This window comes from Anser cygnoides, chromosome 12 (genome assembly GCF_040182565.1).
Source record: "Anser cygnoides isolate HZ-2024a breed goose chromosome 12, Taihu_goose_T2T_genome, whole genome shotgun sequence".
In the NCBI taxonomy this organism is placed as follows: Eukaryota; Metazoa; Chordata; class Aves; order Anseriformes; family Anatidae; genus Anser; species Anser cygnoides.
In genome coordinates this window covers 20,177,369-20,197,270 of record NC_089884.1, presented here as the reverse complement: position 1 = coordinate 20,197,270, position 19,902 = coordinate 20,177,369, and the positions used below count along the sequence as shown (strand labels likewise).

Below are 19,902 nucleotides of genomic sequence, written 5' to 3'. Positions count from 1 at the left end.
GACATGCAAATTTTGAAGAGCCAAAAGGAAACTTTGCTCAAAGAAGCTTTTATCCATTCGCACAGAGCTGCATCACAGAACAACAAATACAGCTGAGAAGTAAGTAAACCCACAGGAACTCTGAATAGGTGCAGCAGCTGAAAGCAGATCTTTGAAGATGCTAAATGTCTCTGTAGATGCTCCATTGTCACTCAGTAGTGCTTCATGATACTTGAACGTTAGCTGTGCTGTGGACTAAAATCTATTCACTCTTTCAAAGCCATTATCAGTGACTTGCTGACACAAACAGCACCAACAAGCATCATGTTACCACTGCAAGCTGTCCTTCAGGGTTATCTGTGTGCCTCACACAATATCAGCCCTCTTGCTTGTCCGCTGTAAGTTTCCTGATATTTTTTCCAGCTTTCCTTCTATTGCTCTTTATACAACACCTCCGAGGCACCAGCAGAACCACTACCCTGTACACAAGGTAACAAGACGGATAATGCCAATGCAGAAGCACTGGAGCATCCTGTGAAGAGAGATGATTACAGCAGCTAGAAATGTGAAGGAGCCACCAAGCCAGTAAGCCTACCTTCCTGCAGGAGGAGGATGTAGATCTTTGATGAAGGGTGCACTGGAATATTAGGTATTAAATAATAAAAAAAATAAAAACAGGAAATAATTATTTAAAAAATAATATTTTCTCTACATTATTTTGCTTGCACAATAAAATCCAGATTCTGAATAGGACCAATTTCTGGGAAGGGACTATCTAACCTAGATAACATGCACTGATAGAGCCAGTCAAAATCCTAAAGTGCATTTACTGAGGGGAGGGATTCTTTCCAAGACTGCTGGTACTTCAGATAATCACCTTCTGAGCTGGATTTACTTAAAAATGAACTCTCTCTAAACATATGGATACATGAACATAATCTTATTCATTTCCATAGCAAAGAGCCAGTGTCCTCTTTACTGTCCAAAACTGGAATTTGATGCAATTCTTGTAATGAGAATCAATCACCATTATTTCTGACACTAAAATTAATTTTGGAAACTACACCGTACAAGAGGATGCGGTTACTCCACTCAGAAGTCTGAGTGATGTGGATAGGACAGAACTGGCCCGTGTGCTGAAAACATCCATGCTGTCTTGTTTCCAGACTTCGCCTCGGGGGAGCACCACCCTTGGCTCATTTTCAGAGCTCTCATTACATATTGAATCAAGAGAAACTCAAACCTGGGGCTGTGGAAAGATTCTGTTTGATGCACTACACATCCCTGTCCCTCGGCACACATAACAAACATCTTCCCACAGTCTAGAACTGCGCATGTGATTCTCTCCTTTACATTTGTTTTGGAAAAAGTACGTTTTTTGCATAGACTGGAAGCAGAAGCAACTTCTGATACAAGCACACACTATCACCATAATGCAGAATTAAAGCAGGGCTTCAAAGTGGGCCCTGAGAACCATGACAAGCCCCTCACCACCACACCTACAGAGTCAGTGGCTGTGAAGCTGGCCAGCATTCTGGAGAGCAGCCTAAAAAGCACCAGTTTCAGGACAGGACAGGACAAATGACAGGGAGCTCTGAAAACTTTCAAATGCAATTTTACTCCCTCTTTTTGAAATCCCCTCGTTTTTCAAATTTGATTCAGAATTGAAGTTTCCTGGTTTTCCACGGGTCTTAGACTTCAGTTGCAGACATCAGGTAAAGCACTGGTTTCAAGAGGGACATATCAAATTTTCAAGCCCAGCTTCCTCTACTGTACTATCTGACAGCATTTGGAAACAGCAGGCAACCACGTGGAAATGACCAATTTTAAGTGGGGTATTGTTGCAAGCGAGCACAATCCCAGCTGGCCAGCTACAAACAAAAGCAGCCCTACTGGTTGCTCCCCAGTGCGCTTTACACAAGCACGCTGTGGGCACCCATCCTGGCAACTCTCGGCCTGTTGCATGTGGATGGCACCAGCGGCCCTGCTTCCACCTCCTAGAGTGACAGTGGCTTGTAGCTACTGCAAAATAGCGTGACCTAGTGAGCTAAATTACATGCTACACTGGGCTGACAGACAGCAGTGTATGTTCCACTGTATGCAGCTTGTGTGGGACGAAGAAAGGTGTCATCACCTATCTGTTGCAATTGCTCCTTTTTAAAGACCTTTATTCTTATCTTTGATTCTCAGGCATTTTTCTCTCCCCTTTCCCAGAGATCATCCAAAGTAGACAAGGTATGAAGTAACATTTCTTATCACGTATACACCTCCAGGAAGTTTGGAACTTGAAGATGTGCTATTCCTGTACATAAGGAAACAGCAAATGGAGAAATACAAGAAATCCCATTCTATTTTATTGCTATGGTTTTGAATACATGAGGTTCAAACAGACAATACAGGAAATGTCGTGTTAGTTTTGGCAATGCTAGCCCTAGCTGATGGGTTTTAGGAGGGCTCCCAGGCTGGACTTGGTGCTCGCTAGGCCTGTGCCTTCCAATAGCACTACAGATAAACGCAGCAGCTGGGCAGATAACACACATATCCCTACGACGCACTGCATTGAGAAAAGATGAGCAGGGAATGCTCAGAGAAACAGAGGCTCAGAGAAACAGAGGCTGTACCTGCTCAGTGTGACTGCTATGTTTTGGGCTGAAGCTTAAACATTGATGCGCTGGGAGACTGCTACAGCTAAGCCAGCTTGCATAAAATTAGTTATGTTGTACTACTCCTTGGTTCTTCTTTAGACTTGCTTGTTCTTCCCTGAGCAACCAACCAGTAGGTTATTGATCACTTTGTTTTGACTCAACATTACCATAAATGTTGATTACTGGTGTTATCATTATTTATGACTACATATGCTTTGATCAGCTATAAAATAGAAATAGTCAGTCACACTAGAATCAACATGAGGTATGGCTGTGCCTGTGCAGTCCAAGATGAAGGCTCATGACACAAGAACATCTGAGAATGACCAGTGCCTGCTGTAGTTCTAGTCAGGCATGTTCACTGGGCCAGGGAAAGAAAACAGATATGTCTATTTTATGTTGCTCTTCTTTTACAATAATAGTGTTTGTAAAATCAGCAGTCAGTTTGAATTGTGTTCTGTACATTGCATTATATATGTAAATTAATTCCTATTAATCTTTATAATGTTAAGCTACTGCTAAAAATGTTCATTTAAGAACTGCCTTTGTTCTTCTGTCTCCCCAATTTCAATTCCCTTCAGTCTCTTCTCCGTGTATATTAAAGTACTTTATTAATTTTGTCACGTTAATCTGATCAGCACTAAACACGCTACCATTTCTAAAGACCTACAACATGAAGCTAAGCTATAGTGACATGCAAACAAAAAGCCTAACGTGCAACAGGCAAAGCAGCTCTCGGTGCGCCTGGCCCAGGAGAAGGTGACAATCTCTGCCCTACTTCTGGCCGAGCCCACCCAGCCTCTGTGGCCCCACAGCCAGGAGCCAAGAGGAGCTCTTGTCCAGAACAGAGAGGGCAGGGGAGATGAATCAGGACATGCAATTAAATCCTCATTAAAATAACAGGAGGGTTAACTGTGTCATCAGAAAAGAAGGCAAAAAAAAAACCTAACAATGGTAAAATCACCAAGCTGTCTGTATCATTCCGCATATTTTTGAATGGAAGGCCTGAAGCAAAGAGGATTATCTCTGAATGTTGATTACCCAGACATTATATGTCAAAACACTAGGTCTATGGGAACTGGGATTAATTCTGAAATAGATAGGATTAAAACAGAGAAATAACTACCAAATGGAATTGTCTTTCCTATTGCAGGATGGACATGTTAATAAACTGAGGTTCCGTTCTGAGGTCTTATGCCAGGAAAAAAAAAAAAAAAAGAGCTGCAAAGAAATCAGGACCAGAATTCATGACAGCGTATGTACTTACAGGAACAAAATCCTATTTTAAGATTCATTTCCTTCCTAAAAATGTAATAGTCAAAAAACTGTTGCCTATTTAAACATTTCAGTACTTCACTAGAAATTTCTTTTCTCCTTTCATTTGTTTGGTAAATTCTTGCAGGATCTTACCAGGTGTAACATCTGATGAAAATGTAGAGGATTCAATATTCAGGTGATACTGAAATGGTGGTGTGCAATAAACCTTGCCTGGAGCTCCAGAGAGAAGCAACAGCAGACACAAGCAGATTTCTCTGACCAAGCATGTTTTTTCTCATTATGTAACTGTTGATTAAGTTATGCCTAACAGGTAGAATGCGATTGATCTCATTGACGAATTCCAAAAAGAAGTAGCTATTTTTCGTTAATAAACATGCAAAGTCTGAAACTGAATTTCAAAACTTGGTGATTCATAAACAATCCACAGCTTGCCAGGTTTTTGCTTGTGGTATTTATCAAGTATTTCTGTAGGCAGAATAGATTAGGAAATTGTGGAGCTGGTTCACAAATGCCATTAATCCCACAGAGACTAAAACTTATGAAAATGATCAATATTCTCTACAAATTAGCCATTCTATGACAAAATTATTTTCTCCTCAATCACAGAACCAAATTGTTTTCTTGAATACTTCCAGTCCATTAAATTTCATTAACATTAATTGGGAACTGTATATCAAGAGGCAAGATTTGCCTTGCAGTAAGCACAGATCCTCATTTCATTTTTCAATTCATTTTATTTTGAGAAATGAAGAAAGGGAAGAAAAGGAAACTGAAAGTGATGTGGCTCAATGACAATGATGGGCAGCAAAAATAAATAGGACATGAAAAACTAACAGATAAAGTGCAGCAGCCCAGTATATATACTCAATATTAAGGAATACAGAGATGCTCAGAATAAATTTGCAAGGCTCTGGGTGTACCACTTTGTGATCTAGGGGTAATCAAAGAATGAACTTATGAAAGTGTCCTGGTTCCAGTTAGGACAGAGTTAATTTTCCCTCATAGTGGCTGGTAGCGTGCTATGTTTTGGATTAGGATGAGAAGAGCGCTGATAACATGCTGATGTTTTAATTGTTGCAGAGCAGTGCTTACACCAGGCCAAGGACTTTTCGGCTTCTCGCTCTGTCCTGCCAGCGAGCAGGCTGGGGGTGCAGCAGGAGCTGGGAGGGGACAGACCCAGGACAGCTGACCCAAACTGGCCAAAGGGGTATTCCATACCATCTGACGTCATGCTAAACAATATATAGGGGTGGCTGGCCGGGGTGGGGGGCCGGCTGCTCGGGGATAGGCTGGGCATCGGTCAGCGGGTGGTGAGCAATTGCATTGTGCATCACTTGTTTCTTACAAAAAAAAACCACAACAGATAGTCCTACAGAAGTTGATCCTCTGAAAGATATGTTGAGCAGACAATTCACCTATATATTCTACACACAGTTTTGACACATCATCTAGATACTCACTGCCTGCTGAAATACAAAGGAAAAAAAAAGGCAGCATGTGGTAAGGAATTCCCTTCCCTGTCTCTGGATCTAAAAGACCATTCCTAAATAAAACATTTTCAAGTTCAACTCAAACCAGAAAGATTTACATTTCTTCTATAATTTTATGCAGTCAGACAGACTCAGAAAGCATGACTATACCATTTCACTTAGAAAGGGGGTATTTTGTAAACTTTAATTCTTTGTTCAAAAAGCTTTCAAATCACTGAACGTTTGAGAAAGAGGGGAAATTGGATTAGTAGTTAAAGGCTTTGGCCACAGTCCCCAGTCTTGTTGACTTCTTGACAGCGTGGTCACGGCTGACTGAAAGGCCCCAAATCATTCCGTATTCTCATCAATACTTAGGGTGGAACCAGGCCGAATTGGTCAGCCACTCCGACTGCTCCGCATAGGGCTTGACAGAAGTTTAATTCTACGGTCTAGGAAAAGTTTCTGATGCATATGATGAGCACAGGGGTCACTAATCGCTGTTAAGCCTGGATCCTGGGCTGACGCAAGCACAGCACACTCGGGACTGGCACTTTCCCCTCCGGCTCGGTCAGGATACAAGAGAGCACAGCCATACATTTCTGACGTACCGCTGAACAACTTTTACATTTGCTTGCAGTGTGAAAGACATAAGTGGTACAGTGGCAGTAAAGAAAAACAAAATAACACTTGGATTTTGGGACTGCACAAAGCAGGAAATGAACACCTAGACCAATTTTACAGAGAAGGATTTTTAACAGATCAAACTCAAAATCCATCCCTTGCATGCTGCAGCACAGGGTGCAGCCTCCGTGCCAAGGGAGCACTGGCACTGTGGGGAAGGGAAGGGGATGTGCTGCCGTCTCCTCAGAGCTGGTACCTGATGAAGATAACGCGGGAACATGGGGATGGCATCACTTGCCAGCCTAAGGAGACACCAGGAGGGCAGATGTTAACAGCAACACCAGGTCTGTCTGGCATTCCTGAGCAGAGCACCTCTGCTGGGAGCATTCCCCAGCACAGTTTGACTAGTAGCTGGTGGGCAGCAGACTGGCTTGGACCTCCCCTCTAGTTTAAGAGGGAGCCCTGTCCTGCTCAGCATGTGCTGCAGCACCATGCTGGTCAAGGCCATGCACACATGGAATCCACCATGTCATAATTCTTTTTTTTTTTTTTTTTTTTTTTATGATCTGCCTTGTAAGTAAAAATCCTGTGCTTTAAACAGCTGTTGGTCAACACCACTGGTTACAGGTGTTCCAAGAGGATACCGAGATCATCTATTTTAAACTTGAATTTGCTTTTCCTATGTTGCTGGATCCATGGGAGCCAGGTAAAACTGTGTTGTGGTACTGCGGATGTTTCAAAGCTAAAATCATCCCATCTGCAAACACTTCATAACCGTATGAGCATGCAACATTTTCCCATCATAATGCTTTGACTATTAATGCAAGAATATTCTGTTAAGATAAATATGGAAACTAGCATTTAGCTTCAAACACTTGAAAAAAGACTCACTACATGCCTCCTAGCACCCCTACAACTCAGAAGATATATATAAGCCCAATCCAAACTATGAGACTGTGCCAGGGATGCAAAAAATGGGGCAGCAGCAGCTTAAGCATTATTACATATTTCTCAAAGGTGCACAGTGGGTTTCTGAATCCTCAGTTTCTGTGGAAACTAAGCTACAGATTTCTTGCCTTTTGTCAGTCTAAGTCCTATTACAGACATAATTTCATTGCAGCTTTACCTGTTTAGTGGAAACTAATACATTTTGCAAAGTTTAGAGAAGTTGAGCTCTGAAAACCTTAAAATAATTATCTCCATATCTTGTAGACTTATAAATATACAAACTGTGAATATATAAAGCTCCGTAGCAGTTACTGCTACAATGATAATGGTGATGACTGAAATCATCTTCAATCTTCCAGTGAGAAGACTGTCATCAAGGCACGTTGGCCATAAAGGTTAAGCAAGTCTTGACAGAACTATAGAATATTTACAGTCAAGGCCAGTAACCTCAGAGATGAGGATGTGTCAGAGGAAAGCTGTGTCCTCCTTCTGCAGCCACGTGATTGAGATTCTGTCCGGCTCTTCACATATTTGATAGTTTGATTTATTTCTTGGGAGCCCCTTCATTTCAGATGGTATTCTACCTCTTTATCTTTTTTGTGCACATTTAAACTTGTTTACTGATTTACTAAGCAACTTTATATTAGCTCCCACCCAAAGGACTACTGAAAATGCTCTAAGTATTTACTTTCAATCAGACAGCTTTTCTCTTCCATTTGTTTTCCTGACATTATCAGTGCATTCATATGAAAGAAGAAGCTCCGGCAGTGCAACTCTATCACAACAGCTACACATTTTAATCAGAAAGTAGAGGAAACAAATCTGAAAAAAAAAAAAAATAGGATACTTGAACTTTATACCATGACTCTCTCACAGCTTTATGTCAAAGACACTAACTACTGAAACAGAAAAAAATCCTACTCAAGGAACAATTGGAGAATAATCTTCTGATGGCCTTTCAGAGTCAATTTACAGAATGCAGCTGTCCTCCCCCCAGCTCAAAGTCCCTGGTAAAATGCCCCCCTGATTCTGTTTCTGATATGATCTGCTGTTCAGCTTTGCACTGAGGGGTACTCTGATCCTCTCAGCCCAAAAGCGATCTGCCTCTCCTGGCAATGGGAAAGGTCTACATGGAGAACATTGACTCTCAGTCAAAGATGATTTATCCCAACAGTTATTAATATTACATCTGATTCCACAAAGTTCAACTTAATCATGATAGCTAGTCTGGGTTGGTTTCTCTCTCTCTCTCTCTCTCTCTTTTTTTTTTTTTAAGAAAAAACCCTGCCTGCTAAAATTCTTATGGATTTCACTGTTTCCTCATCCCATTTGGTAAAGTAATTAACTCAAATACAGACAAATAATAATGAATAAGGAATCACTGCTACACCTCAGAGCCAGCTAACATAAGGCAACTGGATTAAAGGAGCCTGCACTTAACAGATTTGGATCAAGGAAAGCTGAGCTGTATCAGTTTCCCTGATTTCACACCTAGAAAGGTTGTCTTTACAACCTTGAAAAAAATTTTGTAAAAAAAATTGCATTCTGTCTCCACAAACTCAACATAGGCCAAGGGAATTATATATATATATATATATATATATATATATATATATATATACTGGCTCTATTCTTCATAACGCAGTTCTGAGCTACAAGCATATTCACAATTTGCTATCACTACTTTCTTATCTACTGTTTGTATGTACAGTTTGAAAAGTCCTTTGATTTCACGAGTGCATTTCCAAGCTATTTTCAGGTGAAATCACTGAAGAGCCAAAGGCAAGCATTAAATATCTAGTACCAAAGAATGGCATCAACTTCAAGCTAGGCGTCCGTCATCCCCAGACACTATTGGGAATGCAATGAGCTTAACATATTAGGTGGCATGCAGGTAGATAACTAAACAGACATATTGGCTCTACTGAAATTAAACTTACTGTGATTCCAGCAGAGCCAGAGCAGTACCTATGGTGCCGAACTCCAGGCTTGACTGGCATTGCTACTCCTAATTCAAACCACGAGAAAGCTGACACAAACCTCAGAAGCAGTAAAACCCTGGCTCCTTCTCCCACTAAAATAATAATAATAATAAAAAAGCAACAACAACAACAACATAAACAATTCTGATGTTCCTGAATTTCTGTAGCTGATTTGTTGGTGACATTTTTCATCCTGACAGCACATTCAGGAAACGTGACAAATTTAGGCAACAGTCTCACACTGAAAAATGTTCCTGCAAACTTTTCCCAGTTAGGCTGCAATGAATTTGCTTAGCAAAAAACAAAAGGCTTTTCCTCAGCTTAGCTTCCAGTTGCTTTGATACATGATGTTTCAAGTAGTTTTAAAAAATGGACAGCGCATGAGTTTTGTATTAGTTTTTAAAGCTCAGATCATCTTTCAAGATACTGTGCCATTTCTCACTGCTAGATCTGAAAGAGGAGTGTGAGCTTTTGCAGTCCCAAGGCATTATCACTACCCACTTCCCCAGAGCCTAATTTTCCAAAGCATCCTTTCAGTTTGTGGCAGCAACTCAGTGTGTGACATCACCCAGCTCTGCAACTGCAGAATTGCTGCATAACGTGATTTTGTAATTGTCAGGTGTTAGAGCTCTGGCTAAGCAAACAGGGGGATCTATCTGTTGATTTTCAGAGCATTCAGTGATGAGTTGGTTAGTCCCAGGAAGGTCTTGTGTCTGAAATGGAGCCGTAAGTCCTGTGACAAAACAGAGAAATAAAAGCTTTGGCAAGCGGTGAACAATTGGAGTGACTGATGCCCTGTGAGGGTCACAGACAAGACGGCTGGGTTTGGCAGAGCAGCTGGATAGGATACCCGCAGTATTTTATGGATTATTATTTGAAACAGAAAATACAGGCTGGCATGTTCATGTTGCAGGCAGAGTAAGAGGGTGAGGAATTGCACGCTTCTCACTCTGGTGCATGACCATGTTACCGTGAATCATTAGAGCAAACAGAGTTTCTTTGTATTCATTCTGAGATCAACAGCAAAATTGCAGCTCCAGGGTCCTTTCAAACCATATCCTAAAGCCCCCTGGATATTCCCAATGGTTATAAGCTGCCACATACAAAAGCCTTACTGTAAATCTCAAGAGCCTTTGGGATTGTGCTAGCAGCACTGAATTGAAATGAACGATACTTTTGGCTAGACCACAGTACACAAAAATAGCTTTTTTTTGAGATAGCATTTGTTTGCACAACAAAAACCAGCGAGGAAGAAATTGGAAATCAACTACCATATAGAATAGGTACAAAAATGTTTTTTGAGTGTTAAGTACAATGAGAAATGGAAACCAAACTGCTGTAGGATAACAAGCATTTTGTTATCTACCATCGAATTATCTGAGCACACCCCCAGCCTGGAACAGGACAAAGAACACACACAAAGGAGAATTTTATGCTTAATAGTGTTCTTGTAGGAGACAAATGTTACATAAACACCACAGATGCCCAACTTCATCCTTGAGTAGCAAAGTGTTTACTGAAATGGGATGTAGCATGTATAACACTAAAATAGTCTGTGGGTTCTAGGGAACATCACAGTGCAATGCCAGGTCTATTGACCATAAGTTTTGAAAATTCCTTTTCTGTCAGATAGGGTTAGGTTAGCAACAGATCTATTAGTTCCATCACTACTCGTGAAACGACCCGTGTACTGAGCTGTAAATACTGTGCCTGTGGGAACAGATGGTTTACTCTTGCTAACTGTGAGCAACTCTAGAAGGCCAACTTGTAAACAAAAAATTTAGAAGCTTTAAAAATAGAAGACTGGAATCAAAATTAAACATCTGCAATACATTTATGGGAAATTAGGATCTGTGTTTCTAAGAGCTTCAGGCACATTGGACAATTGCTGGCCTTAGATCTCCAATGAGATGTAGAATTTGCTCAGCTCTTCCATCCACAAGTCTTCCTAATTTGCATCCACAACTGTTAAACCTTTAAGCACATACTGCAAAATGCAAATGGGCTAGGAAATGCTCATCTGTGATCAGCGCCTAATGATTTAAGTGACCTGGATTTGGAGAATATCATGGAAGCATAATAATTACACATGCAAAAGACCTGAGGCTGTCTTCATGTTACCTAGTTAGTGCAGCAGTGAGCCTAGACCGATTACTTTTGACCAACCTCATCTTGCAGAGAATGCGTTAAGGATATTCCACTCTTGAGAGCTTTTCCCAATAAACCAGATCTTGTTTTTAAAATATTCATCTTGGTAACATATATCTGCATTTTCAGTAGTCTACTTCTTTTCAATACTAGGCACACGTTGTCTTGCTTTACAGAAAGGTATATTCAGCTTTATCAACTATTTATGGACAACTGACTGGCAGTTAAGATTTTGTTTAGTCACACTGCTCTCCACGTGCTCATCTTTTCAAGGCTTTAAACCACAAGGGCATTCCTCCAGTATTTCCTGTACAAATTTGGTCCTCCAGAAAAATCTATAAGAAATGATAAATTTTAATAGAAAGAGCCTATGAAATCCCCACTAGACCACACAGATGGCCAGAAATAATGATTGTGATCATTCATACATATTTCAGAGTGATATACTGGAAAAAGATACATGGCAAGATGAAAAAACAGCAAAGAAAACTGAAACCCAGGATGCACTTTGGCTGAAACCAGGTTTATGCTTCCCCTAAACATCCATTATACAATCTGATTGGAAATGCCACATCTGAAGTAAACAGATGCAAGTGAAGCTGAACAGGACTTTTAAAATTTTTATTATTATTATTATTATTATTATTATTATTATTATTAAGAACCAAGACTGCTACAGCTTGATTATATATCCTATTTTTAGCCATATTACTAAATATATGAGCAGCAGGCCAATTCTGCTAGGTATGTACTACCCAACAGAACATATATAAGTATATTGTGAATTAGAAAAAGCAAACAATTAATCCAGACTGTAAGGTTGCACCTCAATATTCACACTACACTGTAATTGACATTGTGTATATAAAAAATAAAGATTAAGATGCTTGCTGTGGCTCACCCAACACACTGGTTTTGTTTTAATGGATGCATCAGGCTAGTGTTAACATACATATCAACTAAAAAAAATATATAATATCATAGATTTAGAAAGGGGGAAAAAACAGAAAATACGCGGAGAAGTAGGAAGATAGCTAAATATAGCTATTCCATCATAAAAGATTTTACTGGTGTCAGTTAAGAATGATTTGCTCACTCATATCTCTAGTACATTTGTGCCAATCTTGCAGTTTTTGTGCTTTCACACTCCCCCTCCCCCTGCAAGTACATCAGACTTTCCCCTCCCTTTGGAGGGCACCCAAGGAAAATGTATTCCAGTCGCAGGACTGGATGAGGCATTGCTGTAAGCCAGGGCTTCTGCATTTCATTCCCATTTTTTTTCCAAATCTCTGTGCATATGCCCTGCCAAGTCATTGTCTCCAGAAGTAGGAAAAAAAAGAGCTAATAAAGCTGTGTTGGTATATTCAATGTGCTTCAGCACTCTCTGCTGAGCCTCCTGTTTCACTAGCCTGAAATTCCAGACATATTCCAGTGCTTAATCACACTGAGACAATACGTTTTGCGGAAATGTTACTGGGGAAGTTTATTCTGTAAAGAACACAGAGCAGGTAGCACGTAAGTGTGCACAGAATATCAGTGACTCACTGTGAGGACAGTATTTGCAGCATCAGGGCTGCAGTTAACAACCTGAAGTGATGATTTGGACTGGTTGGACTTCATGGGGATTGCTCCTGACATGTCAGTGGTGGGGAAAGAGATAAATAGGGTTTGAACACACAGGTGACATTTCCCATGGCTTCTTTCGCTGCCAGGACTTCTGAGAATACCACTGTGCAGAGGAGGGAAGTCTCCACTAGGTTGAAAATAAGTTATTTTATTAAAAATATTCTGATCTGATGTTTAACAAAAGCCAGGTGGCCTCCATTATCTACATAGTAGCAGCCCACTAGGGATCCAGGGCTGTCTTTTCTAGTAGCTCTGCATACTCCCTGGCCCCGGATACGCTCCCTGTGTATTAGCTGAACAGGATTCTCAGAACCACTCCTTGATCCACAGTACGCTCCACTCTGTTGTGCACTCACTGAACCATTTTTAAACTCAGGCTCCTGCTGAGAGCTAATGCACTGTTTGTATTCTAATCTTTGTACCTACTGCAGCTGAAGTATAACGGTTCCACAGCTAGAAGGCAATAGCTAACGCAGGGGAAATATAATTAAGAAAAATAAAAAATGATTGATAGAAAATACAGCACATTGCTCTAGACATATTAATTTAGTGCTTTCTGAGTGACTTGAACAACTAATTTATTAAAATTACCTGGAAGCATCTTATGATTACCCCAAGATAAGCATTCTTTAATTTGCCTCTGCTTCTATTCCTGGCAAGACAGTTCACATTTTGCATGCTCATTATACAAGACACACGAAAACCAATTAATGCTGTTGACCTATACAAATAGGATAACACCAGCAGACTTGATCACCATCAGACAAGTGCAGGTGACTGGTAAGTAAAGGACCTGGTCCTCATTTATGAAGCCAGTCAGAGTTAAAACATGCTGAACTCTCCTTGGCTTCCATGGGAGACGTGAACAATTAGCATCCTGTGCCACACTGAGATGCTACAATCCATCAGTGTTTTGACGCTTTAGAAGTTCCTTGTGGTAGCTACTAGAGAATGAACTCACAGGAGGGAGAGGAGGCTACGCGGAGCAGAATGCCACTGACTTCCACCCCAGGCTCATCCCTCGCAGCTCACTGCCTCCCAAAGGTCTCCTTGTGCAGAGGTGGGCTGCAGGTCCTACAGCGGAGCTAATGTCATGGCACAGGCTGGCTGGGGCCATTGCTTCAGAGCACACCATCACAGGTTAGGCTCCTTCATAGAAATAAAACATTTCAGAGGCTCAGTCACAAAACTCAGCGAAGGCCTTGACTTCTCACTCCGTTGGTAAATATGTTTTCTATTATCAAACTTAATGCTGGGGGAGCTTTCCACTGTGGTTTCTCAGTGCCTGTCTCATCACCTAGCTCCCACGTGCTTGCCCAGAGATGTCAGTAGGATGAAATCCATGAAGTCTGAACAGGTTCATTCATGACATCACAGAGAAGAGTTTCTATAAAAGCAACAATCAAGTCTGATAGGTGACTGGAGACATCAGACACAAGTTTGAAACCTCTTTAGAGGATTTACTTTGGTGGAACATTGAAGAATGTTTTATTCAATGTCCCTGATCAGAAAACAGTGATAAAAGGGGGAACTGATAAAGAGGTCATGCTGAAGGGACAGCAGATGAGCCCCAGCATGACTGGTGCAGTGCAGTTCCACTGCACTCAAACCTGGTGAAGAATATCTGACCCTGTGTTGACTTTTGGGACTGCAGATGTGATGCCTAGGTTGCCCAGAAGAGAGACCTAATGGAAAAGAAGAAGAGAAACTCTGGAGATTTACTGAGTCCTGACAGAAATTCACCGCTGCCCTGGCTGTGTTTCAATCGGTAGGAGTACCAGAAGGTGTTAACCTCCTCGAGTTTCTGGTAGATCAAGCAGCACCTCTTCCCCGGAACTACACAGCCACTTGAGGCTGCTAATCGATGATTCACACAAAGGTCACATACTGTTTTGTCACCACACAATGCCACACAAACAGAATGCAAACTACGTCTGACCTATTTCTGCCTTTTCCACTTTCAGGCACCAGTGAAAAGCTCCTTCTGGATTGCCCAGCTGCTCCAGGCCGTGCTCCTCCTCAGTCACAACCAGTGGTGCCGCGCTTTTGGAGGCTGTGGCCAGCCTGTCCTTCATCTGATGAAAGGATGGGCGCAGCTTCCTGGTGATAAATGCCACGGTCCGTCATTACTGAGCAAAAATGCCGTGGGGGCGTGGAGGGGAATGCTGTGCTGACCTCTACTTTCAATAGTTGCATCTTTGGGAGAGGCTCCAATTCACAGAAATCGTGAGCCAAATTCAGCTGTGGTGGTTCTTCAGAGAAGTGAAGGGGATTGCGTCAAGGAAGGGTTTTGGACCTAACTGGAATACAGCAGCAGTGCTGCTAAAACAACCCACTGTGCTGTGTGACAACTGCTGTGGGTCATTGAAAGTTGCATCTTTTGTTTGTTAAGGTACCATGGCACAGCTATAAAGCCTGGTGTTATTATCTCTCTGTGATTCTTCCTGAAGTTCATTTTCTGAGTGAATACTCAGCATATGATTGTCTCAGCCCTGTGCCTCTTCTGACAATTCGTGTGCTGCTATTTCGGCCTACATGGACCGTCCCTCAGTTCATAATGGGAAGGATATTAATTACGTTTAGGGAAAATTGAGTTTCACGACTCCCGGAGGAACACACTACAGCCTCCATGAAACAACTACTTTCCACCTTTTTATGTCAAATACAACAGACTCTGCATAAATGGTGCAAGACATCTTTATGAGTTACATCTTGAGTAGAAAAGAAGAGCAATTATTTCAAACTGCCTGGGTGCATTAACCTTGTTTCTGAGGAGCTAGCATGATTTTCTGGAAGTGAAGTTAAAAAAGATACTGCCCAAGGAAGAGTCTGTCACTTTGTCCCCCTCCTTCTCTTTTGCCTGCAGTTCCTTCTGGTGGTCATACCCCTGCCTACTGGAGCACTGAAGAGGGTTCTAGCTGCTGAATAAAATTTGCAAGCAATAAAGATAGGCACTTAAGTTCTTATGCTGAAGGACATTTTAAAAGGTCGGAGAGAAAACTGAACCCAGTGTACATTATCTGCACTGCAAACTAATTTTGTCCAGCAACTGGCACTGGAGAATGAGTCTTTGTTCCAACAGGCAAACATTTCTTATTGCTCTTATCATGACAACATCCTTCCGAAAGATGAGATCAATACAAGGTTCGAGTTCTGCAAGGGCTGGGAAACACCCTTAAAAATCTAGTCCCCAGTTTTGTGGTAACAATTTAAAACATGAACAGCTTTAATAGATTCTTGAAAATGCTGGATTCCAGCATTAGTAAAATCTTATTCTTGATTAAATGCTTCATAATTGAAAGTGGTGTGTGATTTCTCATCATAATTAATCTGCTGTAATACCTATAACAGGCTGTCAAACCACTGTTGGATTGAAATACTGTTTTCCCCTTTCTGCCCATTTGATCGTACATTCCATTTTGGATTTCTTCGCTTTCTATACAAAGACTTCTGAGCTCAACATCAGAGACAGTCTGGCAATAAAAACATTCAAGCAGTAATATGGACAGCTGGGAATTTATTGCATCAGGATTTGTTTTTAAAATAAAGGTTTCTCCTGATAAACTAATATTGTCATCTGTTCTGGTGGCAGACCGTACTGCAAACAGCAATTTTCCCCCAGAGAAAAAATGTCAGATTGTGATTTATGATCAGGGAGCCACTAAAGAGTATGATTTCACTCTAAATTAGTAATTCATCAAGTAAAGAACCACAAGCAAATAGCTGAATATTGGTGCCTTAAAGGGTCAATAGGCTTCTCACTAACTTTTGCTTCAAGCACAAATAACCAAAGAGACTCCTCCAAGGGAAAACTGTTCTGGTGAATGACCTAGCAAATGAAAACATTTAAGTCTAAGTGTTGAGGAAAGCATTCCCAACATGACCTTTGAGTGTCCATACAGAGTTCAGTGGAGCCCCACTCAAGGGGACTGCACAAAGCTGCTAAACTTAGCAACTCCATCAAAATGTGGTAGTACAGATCAAGAGGAGGTAGCAGGGAGAAGGGGGAGAAAAAGGGAAAACAAAGCCATCTGAAAAGGTGAATGTTCTTTTTCAACCTTAATTAATTGCCTGAAATGAAGCAGTTGATTTCCATGTACAATGAACTATTGGAAATCACTATGACACAAACCAACAGAACAATTGCTTTGTAAAATCCTCTTACAGGCCAATGAAACGAGTCTCCCGACATTATCCATCTGGGAGAAGGGGATTGCCTCTATCTCTGTGCAACTTAAGCAGGAAATATATACTACCAGCTCCCAAAGCCACTGACATGGATGTGAAACAATTCAGCTAGGGCTAGAAGCAAGCCAAGCAAGCACAACGTGTTATTCCCTAGTCACTCTATCAGGCATTTTTTTTGCAGGCTTCCCATCCCTAATTCCCAAGAACTTCAATGATTTGTAACTTTGTTGACCTAGCAACTGCATGGCACTCAAATTCACACTACTCTTAATGTTACAGAATGAAGTATAGGTCCTTTACCCCAAATACCACACCAGAGATGTAAATGACTGGATCTGGGCCCATGATTTCCACAAAACTAGGCAATTAGAATTTTATTTGAGGCAGTTTAAGTGCATCGGTAAAACTGCTACTAGCAGTGTCAATAGAACAATTTATGGCAGTGTGCTGCTAGATCCAGACTATTAGAATATTTCATGGGGCATCAGTCCATGACTGCCATGAAAATGGATGTTTATTTTACTGGTTAGATGTCAGCAATCTGTTCCTTTATACAGCACAGCTCGATTTAATAACGAACAAAGGACTTCATTTCTTACCTATAAAAAAAAATAAAAAAAACATGTCCATGTCCATTCAAGAACTGGCTCAATTGCTATCTCTTCTATCAATTCAGTTGCATTGTCTCCTAGAAATTTGTACAGGTCTGCACCTCTTTTTGCTTCAAATCTAATGACCATACCAATAACCAGAACAAGCAGGAAAAAGTGCTCCAAACTTTCCAACTCTCATTGCAGAGCAGAAGGGTATTGGATATATTACTTTCCTGATACAATTCTTTTCTCCGCCTTTGTAGTAATGCTAAAACTTCCCTGGGTGACAGTATGGTCTCTGTTCTTTCAAACAGCAGAGATGAATGTAGCAGTTACCAGGTGTGTGGAGAAGTGATGAGCATGCAAAAGAAGAAAATCGTTGAATCACGGGAAATTTAGTGAGAGACAGCCAGGAACAATCACCTAGATCTCTGTGAATGATAAATGCTCAATTCCGATCCTGAAAAGTACTAGAAAGGAAGTCTCATGTCCATTCTAGCTTGCTTGAATATTCACATCAACCACGATTGTTTCAGTTTGGCTTTCTGAGAAATAAGCTAGTTGGCTTATTCAATGATCGAGTTAGTTCATAGGTCAAGTACTCTCAATGGATTTGGCTTTAATAATCATAATAAATATGTTTTGAAAAAAAAAGAATTAGTACTTAATCTACTTGGAGAACTTAGGTATTTCTTCTTTAGATATCATGGTGGTTAAAAAAATGCATCTAGGAGCTGGGGGTCGCAGTGGCACTTTACCAGATGCATTGCCAAGTCTGGCGGAGCAAGTCTCACACATGCCAGTGGTATCCTCCTCTCTGTTTAAACTTTGGCCCAAGAACTGAGTCTGAGGCAACCAAATTCACACTCAGGGGAAATGGACAACCAACATCAGCAGGAGAGGCCAAAATTCAACTCTGACACAAAACTTACTAAAAATAGAGCCTGAATAATGGACATGCAGCTTAGAGTACTTTCTACAGAAGCCTGCTGTAGCATTCTTGCATCAATTGCACAAAACAACTGCACTTCTACACATGAGAGCTGCTATGAGTCATTAAACACAGACAAGCCAGTGAGTTAATGATCACTGGCCATGCAGAAATACAAAAGGAGAGAAGCAGTTATTTCATTCTGCTGTCTTCAGAAGAGAAAGCAGTGAGCCTGAGCACCTGCGGCCAAAGGATTTTGCAGCAGATGGGAGGGCTGTAGCAAACGGCCTGCCCCCCTCAGGCAACTCGAAAAAGCAGAGGGGTCAGTGCCAAGGCCAAAAAACTGATTTATGTGAGATGGTCTCTCTCAACCATGAACTTCAGCCATTCACAACTCAGTGCTGACATATTTCAATCAAAGCATGTCTGAAGCTAAACTTAATAACTGGCCAGCCTATCAAGTGGTGGACGCTAAGCAATTCCAAATCACCCCAAGAATTTTAAACTGGCAATGGCTTGCTGCAGGACTGCAGAGAATGACCCATCTGTCAGATGCAGTTGTATCTGTGGCTGACACAGACGTCAAGATTCCTGTTCCCCCCATAACAGTGCTGTGATGCTGCAAAATGGAGAGGGCCATCTGGGATCACTGCCCTACACAAGCCATCCAGAATCTGTCCTACACAATCTTTCCTGCATTTTTCCAGCAATGACATTTCATCACTTTTGAATGAAATAAGTTCTTTTGCAGTGAAATTGCATCTTTTTCTGTCAGCCAGAGGTCAGTCTGCTTAAAAGTAAAACAAAAATGTCCTCTTTTTTATTCTTTATTATTATTATTTTATAATAAACAGCAAATGTTGCAACTGTTTTAATTTGACTATCTAAATTTATTTACTTGCTTATGAAGACACTGTTTTTTGCGGTGGGAGCTGTCCGCTGAATTCCTATAGCAAGCACTTAAGTCAACAAAGTAAATTCTGATAATCCCTTGTTTTTAAACCAGTTCATACTACACTGCCCTGGACCACCAGACTTGTTTTTGACACACAATATGCACCCTCAGCCTTTAACATAGATTGAAGCTGCCAAGCAGCTGTATGGGAAGCTAAATAAACAATAGGTGTCACATTTAAAACTGCTTTTATCTGACAAAAGTCATGGGAATTGATTTACAATGCCGAGAGAAACAGGAACTCCAGCTTCTGTACCCCTTCAGTAATGTCCTTGGAGAGCCCTGGTGGACACGGGAGCTGGCGATGTAAGGAGCTGCCTTCAGGGAGCTGGCAGAGGCCATATCTGCCCTCTGGAAGCATCATTTTATAGCAACTTCCACATGTATGTTCTCATCCCATCTCACCACCTCCCCAGATAACAGATCATCACAAAACCACAATGTCTAAGAAGCTTTACTGAGGACTTCTTCAAGGTAGAGCCAAGTAGCAAGATGTATTTATGCTGACAGTCTCTGACACCTCAGTTTGCTTTTGAAGC

The 19,902-nt window shown here is 41.1% G+C and overlaps 1 protein-coding gene and 1 long non-coding RNA gene across 31 annotated transcripts in view; one reads left to right on the top strand and one right to left on the bottom strand.

Moving 5' to 3' along the window:
* LOC106039565 (uncharacterized) overlaps window positions 1-19,902 on the bottom strand; it is a 506,901-nt gene that overhangs the window by 35,255 nt on the left and 451,744 nt on the right. The window lies entirely within an intron of this gene.
* LOC136791814 (uncharacterized) lies at window positions 13,679-15,481 on the top strand. The gene is made up of 3 exons (XR_010834611.1): window positions 13,679-14,238; window positions 14,351-14,575; window positions 14,661-15,481. It is a non-coding gene; the product is annotated as an uncharacterized lncRNA (long non-coding RNA).